The sequence below is a fragment of the Scyliorhinus torazame genome, chromosome 24 (genome assembly GCF_047496885.1).
Source record: "Scyliorhinus torazame isolate Kashiwa2021f chromosome 24, sScyTor2.1, whole genome shotgun sequence".
NCBI classification, from domain to species: Eukaryota; Metazoa; Chordata; class Chondrichthyes; order Carcharhiniformes; family Scyliorhinidae; genus Scyliorhinus; species Scyliorhinus torazame.
In genome coordinates this window covers 11,360,347-11,375,443 of record NC_092730.1, presented here as the reverse complement: position 1 = coordinate 11,375,443, position 15,097 = coordinate 11,360,347, and the positions used below count along the sequence as shown (strand labels likewise).

Sequence of the window (15,097 nt, the reverse complement as noted above, 5' to 3'; positions counted from 1 at the left end):
AATGAACACAAATGGGTGGAGGTGGGGTAGAGCTGATCATCTGAAGTTGTTGAATTTGATGTTGAGACCGGGAGGCTGTCGCGTGCCTAACCGGAGGATGCGATGTTGTTCCTCCAGTTTGCGTTGAGCTTCAAGAGGCAGAAACCTCTTACCTGCCTCTCAGGCAAACAATTCTGTTTCTACCTCCTTCTTTTCCGTTCCGGCCCCGGGTGCTTTTCTCTCTCTCACCGAGGGGAAAGCTCACAGTGAATCACCAGGCGGGCACCGTAAGAAGTCTTGCAACACCAGGTTAAAGGCCCAACAGGTTTGTTTCGAATCACTAGCTTTCGGAGCGCAGCTCCTTCCGCGGGCGAGTGAAGAGGTGGGTTCCACAAACACAGCATATATAAACGAAGGTGATACTTTGAATGCGCGCGATCATCGCAGGATGATCACACGTGCGAACGAGGTGCAGGACGAGGCCACTTGGGCCTTCGAGCAGGCTCCACCGTTCAATGACACCATGGCTGACCCGACTGTAACCTCCCGCCTACCCCTCCGTTAGCCTCTCCCCTCCTTGTCTGTCACGAATCATCTCTGCTTGAAAATAGTCAAAGGCTCTGCCTCCGCTGTCTTTCGAGGAAGGGAATTCCAAAATGAGGGGTAAAAATGATCTTCATCTGTGCCTTAAATGGGTGACTCCCTTATTTTTAAACAGTGACCTCCCCCCTCGCCCCCCAGTTCTAGATTCTCCCACAAGAGGAAACATCCTCTCCATATTCACCCTGTCACCGCCCCCCCCCCCCCCCCCTTAGGATCTTAAGTGTTTCGATCAAGTCGCCTCTCACTCTTCCGACCTCTTCTGAACAAGCTGAGCCTGGCCTGATAAGATGACCTGCCCGTTCCTGGTATTAGTCGAGTCAACATTCTCTGGCGGCGGCACGGTGGCGCAGCGGTTAGCACTGCTGCCTCACGGCGCCAGGGACCCGGGTTCGATTCCTTCCTCGGCTGCGGAGTCTGCACGTTCTCCCCTTCCCGCGTCGGCGTGGGTTCCTCCAGCTGCTCCGGTTTCCTCCACAAGTCCAGAAAGATGCGCTGGTTAGGTGGATTGGCCGGGCTAAATTGCCCCTTAGTGTCCAAAAGGTTAGGTGGGGTTACTGGGATCGGTGGGGGTGTGGGCTTGGGTAGGGTGCTCATTCCAAGAGCCGGTGCAGACTCGATGGGCCGAATAGCCTCCTTCTGCACTGTAAATTCTATGATGTTAGGAGGATTGGGCGTGCTAAAGCCCAGTCCATCACACGAACCCGCCTCCCATCCATTGACTCCATCTACACCTCCGCTGCCTGGGGAAAGTGGGCAGCATAATCAAAGATCCCTCCCACCCGGCTTACTCACTCTTCCAACTTCTTCCGTTGGGCAGGAGATACAAAAGTCTGAGAACACGCACGAACAGACTCAAAGACAGCTTCTTCCCCACTGTCACCAGACTCCTAAACGACCCTCTTATGGACTGACCTGATTAACACTACACCCTGTATGCTTCACCGATGCCGGTGTCGATGTAGTTACATTGTGGATCTTGTGTTGCCCTATTATGTATTTTCTTTTATTTCCTTTTCTTCTCATGTACTAAATGATCTGTTTGAGCTGCTCGCAGAAACTATTTTTCATTGTTCCCCGGTACACGTGACAATAAACAAAATCCAAATCCAAATTGCCCTTAATGTTCCAAAAATAAAGGTTCAGGTGGGGTTACTGGGTTACGGGGATAGAGTGGAAGCATGGGCATAAGCAGGGTGCTCTTTCCAAGGGCCGGTGCAGACTCGATGGGCCGAATGGCCGCCGCCTGCACTGTAAATTCTATGATTCTTCCAATCCCGCTACATTTCGGCCCCTCGCCACCACATCCTTCCTCTTCCCGACAGGTCTCGCCTCCATCATTCACCTCACCTCCTCTCTCTCTCTCTCTCTCGTCCAACGGTATGGAGCCCTAAGCTGCACGTTTCGCTGAAGATTTGCACAGCAGACTCAGCATTACATCCTGATCGTAATATTCTGCGGGCGGAATACCACCTTTCCCACCGGCCGGATTTGATTTGATTTATTGTCACATGTACCGAAGTACAGTGAAAAGTATTTCTCTGCGGCCAAGGGAACGTACACAGTACGTACATAGTAGACAAAAAGAATAGTCGACGGAGAACATTGACAAATGGTACATCGACAATCAGTGATTGGTTACAGTGCGGAACAAGGGCCAAACAAAGCAAATACATGAGCAAGAGCAGCATAGGGCGTCGTGAATAGTGTTCTTACAGGGAACAGATCAGTCCGAGGGGGAGTCGTTGAGGAGTCTTGTAGCTGTGGGGAAGAAGCTGTTCCTATGTCTGGATGTGCAGGTCTTCAGACTTCTGTACCTTCTGCCTGATGGAAGGGTCTGGAAGAGGGCAAAGCCTGGGTGGGAGGGGTCTCTGATAATGCTGTCTGCCTTCCTGAGGCAGCGGGAGGTGTAGACAGAATCAATGGGAGGGTGGCAAGCTTGTGTGATGCGTTGGGCTGAGTTCACCACACTCTGCAGTTTCTTGCGATCTTGGGCCGAGCAGTTGCCATACCAGGCTGTGATGCAGCCGGATAGGATGCTCTCTATGGCACATCTGTAGAGGTTTGTGAGAGTCGATGCAGACACGCCGAATCTCTTTAGCTTCCGTAGCAAGTAGAGACGTTGTTGGGCTTCTTGACCGTTGCATCAACGTGAGTGGACCAGGGCAGACTGTTGGTGATGGTGACCCCCAGGAACTTAAAGCTACCGACCATCTCCACTTCTGAGCCATTGATGTAGAAGGGGGTGTGTGTCATGCTGCGCTGCCTGAAGTCGCTGATCAGTTCCTTGGTCTTTCCGACATTTAGAGAGAGGTTGTTTTTGGTACACCATGCGACCAAGTGATTTATCTCCCTCCAGTCGTCTGATCCGTTGCTATCCGAGATACTGTGGGAAAGAACGAGCCAAGGATACGACACTGCGCAATAGTTATCGATTTGATAGCCAGGCACAAAAGCGAATCTCTGCGGAGACTGGAATTATAAATCGAAAACAATGGTAACTCTCAGCAGGTCGGGCAGCATCTGTGGAGAATGATATTTAAAGCCTCCTTCTTTCGGTGTTTTCCCTCTCAAGCATAGAGGCAAGAGTAACGCTAGAGCCACCCCCCCGGAGTGCTGTGCAATTTGGCGCCGCCGGCTTCTCCCCCACAATGTCAGACCCATCTCGACCCTGAAATGTATAACTTTTAAAGGCACACATTAAAGGGCGGAAAACGGTCGTCAGTTGCTTGCCCGCATTTCCAAACAGTATTTGATATTTACAGCAAACAGTGGGAAAATAACAAAGGTCTTCGCAAGCTGCGGGCAGCTTATAAAAGACCTGCTCTCAGACGCTGGTCTATTGCTGCTCTGTGGGACTTAAAACAATAACCATTTTTAAACAGCACCTTGTTCTAATGCTCACAGGGAATTATTCTGAATTGATGGGCAGTTTACACTGTTGAAGGTGATATAAATGCAATCTGTTTAACTTAATTTCTTGCAGATCCATATTTTCAATATTTGCGATTTAATATACGATACATCCTTTCAATGTATTTTCTTTATTATTGTCACAAGTGGGCTTACATTAACGCTGCAATGAAGTTACTGTGAAAATCCCCTCGTCGCCACATTCTGGCGCCTGTTCGGGTACACGGAGGAGAATTCAGAATGTCCAATTCACCTAACCCGCACGTCTTTGGACTTGTGGGAGGAAACCGGAGCACCCGGAGGAAACCCACGCAGACACGTGGGAGAACGTGCAGACTCCGCACCGACGGCGACCCAAGCCGGGAATCGAACCCGAGACCCTGGCGCTGTGAAGCAACAGTGCTAATCACTGTACTACCGTGCTGCCCCTTGTATCATGTATCTCTTGCTGCCCCTTGTATTCCGGTCTAAAATAGTACAATTTGTTTTTAAAATAAATTTCTAGAGTACCCAATTCATTTTTTCCAATCGAGGGGCAATTTAGAGTGGCCAATCCACATCTTTGGGTTGTGGGGGTGAGACCCACGCAAACACGGGGAGAATGTGCAAACGCCACACGGGTCAGGCAACAGTGCTAACCACTGCGCCACCGTGCTGCCCTATCTAAAATAGTACACTTCGGGGCGGAACGGTAGCGCAGTGGTCAGCACTGCTACCTCACGGCACTGAGGGCCCAGGTTCGATCCCGGCTCCAGGTCACTGTCCGTGTGGAGTTTGCACATTCTCCCCGTGTCTGCATGGGTTTCGCCCCCACAACCCAAAGACGTGCAGGGTAGGTGGATTGGCCGCGCTAAATTGCCCTTAATTGGAAAAAATGAATTGGGCACTTTAAATTGTAAAAAAAGATGAAATTGTGCAGTTATATTATAGACAATACGTCCCCAGGTGCTTCACGATCAGGCAAAAAAGGGACTGAAGCAGAGAATGTGATACTGGGAGGCGTGTGGAATAGTTTGATTACTGATTACTTGATGTACTTCTGAGGCTGTATAAGGTTCTGGTCAGACCCTATTTGGAGTATTGTGAGCAGTTTTGGGCCCCGTATGTAAGGAAGGATGTGCTGGGGCCTTGGAAAGGGGCCAGAGGAGGTTCACAAGAATGATCCCCAGAATGAAGAGCTTGTCGTACGAGGAACGTTGAGGACTCTGGGTCTGTACACGATGGAAGTTTGGATGGATGAGGGGGGATTTTATTGAAACTTACAGGATACTGCGAGGCCCGGATAGAGTGGACGTGGAGAGGATGTTTCCACTTGTAGGAAAAACTAGAACCAGAGGACACCATCTCAGACTGAAGGGACGATCCTTTAAAACAGAGATGAGGAGAATTTCTTCAGCCACAGGGCAGTGAATCTGTGGAACTCTTTGCCGCAGAAGGCTGTGGAGGCCAAATCACTGAGTGTCTTCAAGACAGAGAAAGATAGGTTCTTGATTAATAAGGGGATCAGGGGTTGTGGGGAGAAGGCGGGAGAATGGGGATGAGAAACATATCAGCCATGATTGAATGGCGGAACAGACTCGATGAACACATCCAGACATAGGAACAGTTTCTTCCCCACAGCTACAAGACTCCTCAACGACTCCCCCTCGGACTGATCTGTTCCCTGTAAGAACACTATTCACGACGCCCTATGCTGCTCTTGCTCATGTATTTGCTTTGTTTGGCCCCTTGTTCCGCACTGTAACCAATCACTGATTGTCGATGTGACATTTGTCAATGTTCTCTGTCGATTATTATTTTTGTCCACTATGTACGTGAAGTGTGCGGTCCTCGGCCGCAGAAAAATACTTTTCACTGTATTTCGGTACATGTGACAATAAATTAAATCAAATCAAATCAAATGGGGCAATTGGCCTAACTCTGCTCCAACGTCTTATGGTCTTATTAGAGGTGGGTTTCCAGTAGGGTAGTAATTGGGGGAAGAGGTGGGGTGGTTAAGGGAGGCTGTTCCAGATGATGGGGTTTGGACGGCAAAGCCATGCCCATGCACCAAAGTCAGAAAGGTGGAGGTTTCCAGAGGAGTGTCACAGCCACAGGAGGAGGTTCTGGAGATGGCGAGAAGAAGCTAGGCCACGAGAGGACTCAAACACATAGCCGTGAGTTTCGAAGTCATGACACTGAGGGCAGGGAAGCGATGTAGGGTCTGCTCGCAGCGAAGGACGACTGGGGAGGGCAGGAGAGTCCTGGTTTAGGACACTGAGGATGGGAGGCCATCGGGGATAACGCTGGAAGGGCCGAGACTGGAAGTATAACGGGCAGGGATAATAGTTCCAGTAGCTGATGGGCGAGGCAGGATGGACAATGGTACCGATGTGGAAGTAGAGGTTCCACAGAACAGGGGTTCAGGGGGGTCATCTGTGTGGTCTTTTTGAAAAATATTTTCATTCTCCATTTTCACATTTTCTTCAGAATTTACACCCCACCAACAAGCAGTAAACGGAAACAAATACAATGTCAATCCCTTATCAACAACAATGATCCCATCCTCCCACCAACCCCCAAACAATGGCCCACCTGACGATGTAAGCATCAAATAAAACTAAATCTCCCAAGAAAAAGAAATCAGGAATCACCCCTGGTCACCGTTGACACATATAGTCCACCCCCCCCCCCCCCACTAATATTCAATGCCATCCAATCCCCGAAAGAGTACCGTGAAAGGCACCCATGAATTGTAGACAACCCCCCCCCCCTAGACTCCTCCCTCCACTTCCTCTTGTAAACTCCTCCCCCCCCAACCTCGGTTCCTTCCCCCAACTTTCCACCCCGGCTAGACTCACCGAAACCTGTACTGCCGGGCTCCGGTGGCCGCAGCCCCTCCCCCACCTCACTCCCGTTCACTGGCCGGCTTAAACCGGCCAGCGTGGAGGCCCCCGCCCGGGTCTCCTTCCCCCTTGCCTGGTCCCAGGAAAACCAAGAATCCCCTTTAGCACACAACCCCAGCATACACACCCAAGCCCCAAAGGACCATCATTGCAAATGAATGTCCCATCTCTTCCCTTGTCCAAATATACACAGCGTCGACTCGTTTAGTACATACACCAACACACAGTGAAAAAATACAGTTACATGAGGCTACATCGGTACATGACCGTTTCTCAATTCTTCCAGAGTCCTTCTGCCTTCGAAAACTCCTCCGTCGCTTCTGCCGTCCCAAAATAAAAGTCCTTGATTTGTAGGTCACCCTCAACTTCGCTGGATATACTATGCTGCACTGCACCTTGCTGAGGTACAGTGCCCTCTTCACCCGGTTGAAGGCAGCCCGCCTCCTCGCCAGCTCCACCGTAAAGTCCTGGTATACACGTATACCAGCTCCAGCCCACTGCACCCCCCGCTTCTGCTTTGCCCAGCTCAGGACCTTCTCCTTCACACTGTACCTACGGAAACACAGAGTCACTACTCTTGGCGGCTCACTCCCCTTTGGTACAGGCCTCCACGACGTGAGCCCGATCCAGTTCATATCGGGAGGGATCGTCCCCCTCCCCCAATAGCTTCGCCAACATCGTGGCAAAATACTCCGTCGGCCTCGGGCCTTCCACCCCTTCGGCCAGACCCACAGTCCTCAGGTTCTGCCGCCTGGATCTGTTTTCTAGCTCTTCCATTTTGGCTCGCAGACCCTTGTTGGTCTCCGTCACCTTCCGCAACTCCTTCCCCATCGAGGTGAGTTGATCGCTGTGCTGCTATAATGCCTCTTCCACTTCCTTCAGTGTCTCACCTTGCTCCCGCACCTCCGCCGCTGCGCTTGATAGCCCCGCCCTCACCGGGGCAATCGCCTCCCCCCCAGCACTTTCAATACCGCCCCCATCTCCTTCTTCATCGCTTCCATGTGCTTTGTGAACTGGTTCTCAAGTTCCACAGCCATCACCTTGGTCATTTCTTCTGCTGTGAGCGATGCGGCCTCCCCTGGTGCTCCAGCCTCCGCTTTCCTTACAGTTCCTGCGCTGACTTTTCCACTCACCGGCAGACTTTCATTAACCCCCTTTTTCACGGCCGTTTTTTCCCCCAAGCTTGGACATTTCTCCTCCCTGTGCCTTCTTACAGCTTTTTCAGCCTCCGTTGCCCCTGGGACCGGGCGTTAAAACTCCGAACTTTCTATTCCCGAGCGGGAGCCCTCCAGTGTGCGGCTGCCTCCCGCCCGCCGTCACCAGAAGTACCGGGGTCTGTGTGGTCTTGGCGGCACGGTAGCACAGCGGTTAGCAAGTTGCTTCACAGCTCAAGAGTCCCAGGTTCGATTCCCGGGCTTGGGTCACTGTCTGTGCGGAGTCTGCACGTTCTCCCCCCCGTGTCTGCGTAGGTTTCCTCCGGGTGCTCCGGTTTCCTCCCTCAGTCCAAAGACATGCAGGTTAGGTGGACCGGCCATGATAAATTGCCCACTTGTGATGAACGGTTACTGCCTTATCATCATGTAGGGTGATGTCCCCTTTAAGACCGGGCTTGGAACCCTGGGGACTCCTTCCATCTGTGAGCCACATATAAAGGGCTGCCTCATGGGCTGTGTAGCAGTCAGCACACGTCTCAGCTCTAACATAGTTCTTAGTCTAATAAAGCCTTCTTTACAGTTTAATCTCTAAGTTTCGTTATTGAGGGTACCTCAATTTATTAGACTAAGAACTATGTTAGAGCTGAGACGTGTGCTGACTGCTACACAGCCCATGAGGCAGCCCTTTAGATATGGCTCACAGATGGGCGGAGCCAGAGGCGGAGTCCCCAGGGTTCCAAGCCCGGTCTTAAAGGGGACATCACCTTACATGATGATAAGGCAGTAACTGTTCATCACAGCACTTAATGTCCAAAAAGGTTAGGGGGGGGGGGTTACGGGGATAGAGTGGAGGCTTGGGCTTGGGTGGGGTGCTCTTTCCAAGGGCCGGTGCAGACCTGACGGACCGAATGGCCTCCTGCTGCTCTGTAAATTCTATGTGGTTTTGCGTTGGGATGAAGTTGCCACGGGGCAGTGCGTAGCTGAGGAAGAGGAAGGAGTCAAGTGCCCATCCCTGGCCAGGCCCAGAGGTAACTTTGCGGGGGCGGCGAGAGGAGCGACCGCTGCAGGTAGCCTGGCTACAGTTTGAAAGGAAAGTGATCCCTAAATGAGTATGTTTCTCCTTTTCTGTTAACGTTCTCAGAGCTGTGTTAGCAATTTGTGGGTGTAATAAGAGGTTACCTATTAAAATTGACAAGCTTTTTGTTTGCGGTTCGCCTGCGAAATGCGGCTCCATCAGCACTCTGTGTGTTATTATTTCTCAATTTTAATTATATGTTGCCTGGAGCCTGTTAGCAGCTTCTGTGCTATTTTGCTGCCACTCTGCACTGTTGCAGTTTCTTCAAGGCACAAACGAGTAGACCCCACTCTAACAGGCCTCAGGGCGGCACGGTGGCACAGTGGTTAGCACTGTTGTTTCACAGCTCAGAGGTCCCGGGTTCGATTCCCGGGCATGGGTCACTCTCTGTGCTGAGTCTGCACGTTCTCCCCCCCCCCCCCCCCCCCCACCCCTCCCCGTGTGACTGCGGGGGTTTCCTCCGGGTGCTCCGGTTTCCTCCCACAGTCCAAAGATGTGCCGGTTCGGTGGACTGGACGTGCTTAAAATTGCCCTTCGTGTCCAAAGATGTGCAGGTCGGGTGGATTGGCCACGCTAAATTGCCCCTTAGTGTCCAAAATGGTGAGGTGGGGCTACTGGGTTATGGGGGATAGGGTGGGGGGGGTGGGCTTAAGTAGGGTGCTCTTTCCAAGGGCCGGTGCAGACTGGCTGGGCCGAATGGCCTCCTTCTGCACTGTAAATTCTATGAAATCTGTGAAATTGGATCGAACCCATGGCAGAATCCATGCTCCTTCTCTGCAGAACCGAATAGCGGCTGTCACAGGAGCTGACCTTAAGGTGCCGCAAGCATTTTGAAAGAACCTGACAATGAATTCCCGTACCAGCCTCCCCGAACAGGCGCCGGCATGTGGCGACTAGGGGTTTTTCACAGTAACTTCATTTGAAGCCCACTTGTGACAATCAGCGATTTTCATTTCATTTTCATTTTCATAACCTTCGGCCTTTGTTTTTTATTAAAATCCTCGTCCTCCTGTCAATTTTCCCCCCCCCCGTCCGGGGTTAGGCCGCCACAAAGTGGTCCGGCTTCTGGCACCGAGCGCCGGTCTCTCCCGCTTCAGTCTAGGCGACGTGCACCTTTGCAGGGTCAGTCCTCGCGTGGCTTCCAGCGCACACAGTGGTTAGCACTGTTGCTTCACAGCTCCAGGGTCCCGGGTTCGATTCCCGGGCTTGGGTCACTGTCTGTGCGGAGTCTGCACGTTCTCCCCCCCGTGTGTGCGTGGGTTTCCTCCGGGCGCTCTGGTTTCCTCCCACAAGTCCCCGAAAGACGTGCTTGTTAGGTGAATTGGACATTCTGAATTCTCCCTCCGTGTCCCCGAACAGGCGCCGGAATGTGGCGACGAGGGGATTTTCACAGTCACTTCATTGCGGTGTTAATGTAAGACCACTTGTGACAATAATAAAGATTACAATAGGCCATGAGCAGGGAAACCCAGATGGATTTCTCACAAGCCCAGTATTGTGAGCAGTTTTGGGCCCCGTATCTAAGGAAGGATGTGCTGGGGCCTTGGAAAGGGCCCAGAGGGAGGTTCACAAGAATGATCCCCGGAATGAAGAGCCTGTTTTACAAGGAACGGTTGAGGACTCTGGGTCTGTACTCGTTTGGAGTTTAGAAGGATGAGGGGGGGATCTGATTGAAACTTACAGGACACTGCGAGGCCTGGGATAGAGTGGACGTGGAGAGGATGTTTCCACTTGTAGGAAAAACTAGAAGCAGAGGACACAGCCTCAGGCTGAAGGGACGATCCTTTAAAACAGAGATGAGGAGGAATTTCTTCAGCCAGAGGGTGGTGAATCTGTGGAACTCTTTGCCCCAGAAGGCTGTGGGAGGCCAAATCACTGAGTGTCTTTAAGACAGAGATAGATAGGTTCTTGATTAATGAGGGGATCAGGGGTTACGGGGAGAAGGCAGGAGAATGGGGATGAGAAAAATATCAGCCATGATTGAATGGCGGAGCAGACTCGATGGGGGTTCTATGTTCTATGTCTTGTGGTCTTATGGTATCACCCCGATTCAGATCATCTAATCCCCGCACGATCTGCTTATGGAATCTGGGCCATTGAAAGTCCAGAGGAGGCAAAACCACTTCAGCAGCTGAGCCATTGGAGTGGGGCGGGCAGGGCGGGCGGGGGAGTTTTGACACGTACGTCTGGCACATCGAAGCCGTAATACAAATGTTGTGTCTATTTACAGCCATATTGTCGAGAGGAGAATTGGTGCTCAGGGATTCCGTGCAAGGACTTTACAGATCAAATGGGAAAGAAAATACTTGACAAAAGGGATGGTAAATAGTCCCAAAGCTGTCCCAGCAGGCTCGCAAACATTCATCAGCAGCCGGAGGGGAAACAAGTGAGTTGAGAGTTTGGGGACAGAATAATCACTTTTAGAGTATAATTTCTGAGGCAAAGAAATAGAGGGTCACAAGAGTGCACGTCAGGACCCCAGGCTGACTTTGTCCACCTCTGCCGATCAAGGGGAAGGGGGTCAGGGGAAACGTTGTATTTTTTAACACAGCGTGTTGTGCTGATTTACAAAGCATTGCCTTGGGGCGGGCACGGGCGGCGCAGTGGGTTAGCCCTGCTGCCTCGCGGCGCCGAGGGCCCGGGTTCGATCCCGGCTCCGGGTCACTGTCCGTTGTGGAGTTTGCACATTCTCCCCCGTGCCTGCGTGGGTCTGAGCCCCCGCAACCCAAAAAGATGTGCAGGGTTAGGTGGATTGGCCGCGCTAAATTGCCCCTTAATCGGAAAGTAAAATAATTGGGTGCTCTAAATTTATATTTAAAAAAATACAAAGCATTGCCTGGGGCAGCTGGCGAGAAGCAGATCTTTTTTTTGATTTTTATTTTTTAATTTTAGTGTACCCAATTCATTTTTTCCAATCGTGTCAAGCTCCCCCGCCCGCCACACTCCAATGGCTCAGCTGCTGAAGTGGTTTTGCCTCCTCTGGACTTTAAATGGCCCAGATTCCATAAGCAGATCGTGCGGGGATTAGATGATCTGAATCAGGGTGATACCATAAGACCACAAGACATAGAACATAGAACCCCCATCGAGTCTGCTCCGCCATTCAATCATGGCTGATATTTTTCTCATCCCCATTCTCCTGCCTTCTCCCCATAACCCCTGACCCCCTTATTAATCACGAACCTATCCAACTCTGTCTTAGAGACACTCAGTGATTTGGCCTCCACAGCCTTCTGCGGCAAAGAGTTCCACAGATTCACCCCCCTCTGGCTGAAGAAATTCCTCCTCGTCTCTGTTTTAAAGGACCGTCCCTTTAGTCTGAGATGGTGTCCTCTGCTTCTAGTTTTTCCTACAAGTGGAAACATCCTCTCCACGTCCACTCTATCCAGGCCTCGCAGTATCCTGTAAGTTTCAATCAGATCCCCCCCCATCCTTCTAAACTCCAACGAGTACAGACCCAGAGTCCTCAACCGTTCCTCATACGACAAGCTCTTCATTCCAGGGATCAGTCGTGTGAACCTCCTCTGGCCCCTTTCCAAGGCCCCAGCACATCCTTCCTTAGATACGGGGCCCAAAACTGCTCACAATACTCCAAATAGGGTCTGACCAGAGCCTTATACAGCCTCAGAAGTACATCAAGTAATCAGTAATCAAACTATTCCACACGCCTCCCAGTATCACATTCTCTTTTTCAGTCCCCTTTTTTGCCTCATCGTGAAGCACCTGGGGACATATTGTCTATAATATAACTGCACAATTTCATCTTTTTTTACAATTTAAAGTGCCCAATTAATTTTTTCCAATTAAGGGGCAATTTAGCGCGGCCAATCCACCTACCCTGCACATCTTTGGGTTGTGGGGGCGAAACCCACGCAGACACGGGGAGAATGTGCAAACTCCACACGGACAGTGACCCAGAGCCGGGCTCGAACCCGGGACCGCGGCGCCGTGAGGCAGCAGGGCTGACCCACTGCGCCGCCGTGCTGCCCGCGAGAAGCAGATTCAATAGGTTCAGAAGAACGGGTGCGTGGTACGAACCGAGGAGTTCTTTCAACCAGCCGGCACGGAAGCGATGGGCCAAATGGCCTCCTTCCCAGCTGTGAGATTCTACGACACCCTTGCGGAACGCAAGAGCCGTGCTTCCCTCGTACCGCCTTTCAGCGCAAACCTCCCTCGACGAGACGAGCACGAATCACGGAGAGTCCTCCGGATTGGGTTGGTGCGGGGGTCAATCCAGGAGGGCAGAGAGACGGAGAAGCAGGTGAAAAACACAGATCCCCTTTCATCCAACTCCCACCAGAAATCCGTTTCGAAAGGCAGCCGGCAAAGCCCGCAGTTCGGCTGCAAGCTCGAGGCGGCATGGTAGGGGGTGGGTGCGCAGTGGGATGGCGGACGGGGGAACAGTGCGAAATAGGATGAGCAAAATGCAGCGGAGGCTGGAATCTGAAACAAGGACAGAGAACGCGAGGGAAGCTCGGCAGGTCGGCCAGCATCGATTAGGAGAGAAAGCAGAGTTCACTTTTCGAGTCCTTCTTCGGAACCGAAGGGAGGATGACCCGACCGTGGTGCAAACGACCATTCGCTGATGACGTGACCGTGGTGGGTCGGATCTCAAACAGCGACGAGTCAGAATACAGGAGGGAGATAGAGAACCTAGTGGAGTGGTGCAGCGACAACAATCTCTCCCTCAATGCCAGCAAAACTAAAGAGCTGGTCATTGACTTCAGGAAGCAAAGTGCTGTACACACCCCTGTCAGCATCAACGGGGCCGAGGTGGAGATGGTTCGCAGTTTCAAATTCCTAGGGGTGCACATCTCCAAAAATCTGTCCTGGTCCACCCACGTCGACGCTACCACCAAGAAAGCACAACAGCGCCTATACTTCCTCAGGAAACTTGTGTTTGCGTGTGTTTGTGTGTATGTGTGTGTGTGCGTGTGTGTTTGTGTGTATGTGTGTGTGTGTGTTTGCGTGTGTGTGTGTGTTTGTGTGTATGTGTGTGTTTTTGCGTGTGTGTGTGTGTGTTTGCGTGTGTGTGTTTGTGTGTGTGTTTGTGTGTGTGTGTGTGCGTGTGTTTGTGTGTGTGTTTGCGTGTGTGTGTGTGTTTGCGTGTGTGTTTGCGTGTGTGTGCATGTGTGTGTTTGCGTGTGTGTTTGCGTGTGTGTGCATGTGTGTGTTTGCATGTGTGTTTGCGTGTGTTTGCATGTGTGTGTGTGTGTGCGTGTGTGTGTGCTTGTGTGTATGTGTGTGTGTGTTTGCGTGCGTGTGTTTGCGTGTGTGTGTGCGTGTGTTTGCGTGTGTGTGTGTTTGCATGTGTGTGTGTTTGCGTGTGTGTGTTTGCGTGTGTGTGTGTGTTTGTGTGTGTGTTTGCGTGTGTGTGTTTGCGTGTGTGTGTGTGTTTGTGTGTGTGTTTGCGTGTGTGTGTTTGCGTGTGTGCGTGTTTGTGTGCGCGTCGCTTTGCGTTAACCGTAAACTAAATCGGCCAGCTGTGGAATAAATTAAAAATGCTGTTCCTTAAAGGGACACGGCGACAAAGTGAAGCGGCTCTCAATGGAAAATGAAGACAGCAAAACAGTATGTGATTGAAGGGGGGTAGCCAACTCGACACCAAGGCTGGAGAAGGCGGGCAGACGGGCAAAGCTGGGGGTGGTGAGGGGGCGGAAAGGTGGAGCAAAGACTGAACAGGGGAGGAAGGCTAAAGGGGGGGGGAGGGCGGGGAGGGTTCCTGAGAAGGGTGAGGGGGGGCGGGGTGGGGGGGGGGGGGGGCAATGACAGGAGAGGTGGGCGGGAGAGAATGTCCAAGGAAGGGTGGGGAGGGGGTGAGAGTGTCTGGGGATGGGCGGGGGCGTGTGACGGGGTCAGGGGTGTCGATGATGGGGTTGGAGGTCGAGAGCTCAAGGATGCTGGTGGTATTAAGGATCCGTCGCCGGCGGGGGGCGGGGGGGGCGGGTCCAGGGTGAGGATCTGGTAGGCGAGGGTCCTCATTGGTGGGTCATGGAGGGTGTGGAGGTTGCCAAGACCTGGGATAATGGGAGGCGGCAGGGTTAGGGTGGGCGTGGGAATGGTAATCGATGTCGACTCTGAGACGAGGAGAGGACTGTGGAAGGTGGATCGGGACAGAGTCTGGGGTAACGTGGGGAGGTGCTAGGATGACAGAGGGAGAGGAATAGCGGTATTGGGTGGGTCAATGGTGATTGGGTGGGGGGGTGGAGTTAATGGGTGAAAGATGTCCAAGACTTTGGGTAGGAGGCTCTTTCCAAGAGCCGGTGCAGACTCGATGGGCCGAATGGCCTCCTTCTGCACTGTAAATTCTATGATAATCTATGATAATCTATGATGAAAGATGTGTCGGCTAGGTGCGTTGGCCAGGCTAAATGTCCCCTTAGTGTTAAACGGTTACGTGGGGTTGGACGGCACGGTGGCGCAGTGGGTTAGCACTGCTGCCCTCAAGGCGCCGAGGACCCGGGTTCAATCCCGGCCCTGGGTCACGGTCC

At 52.1% G+C, this 15,097-nt stretch overlaps 1 protein-coding gene across 6 annotated transcripts in view; it reads right to left on the bottom strand.

The window, feature by feature from the left end:
* The window catches only part of LOC140399885 (ADP-ribose glycohydrolase MACROD1-like), a 959,160-nt gene that overhangs the window by 888,507 nt on the left and 55,556 nt on the right, over nucleotides 1-15,097 (bottom strand). The window lies entirely within an intron of this gene.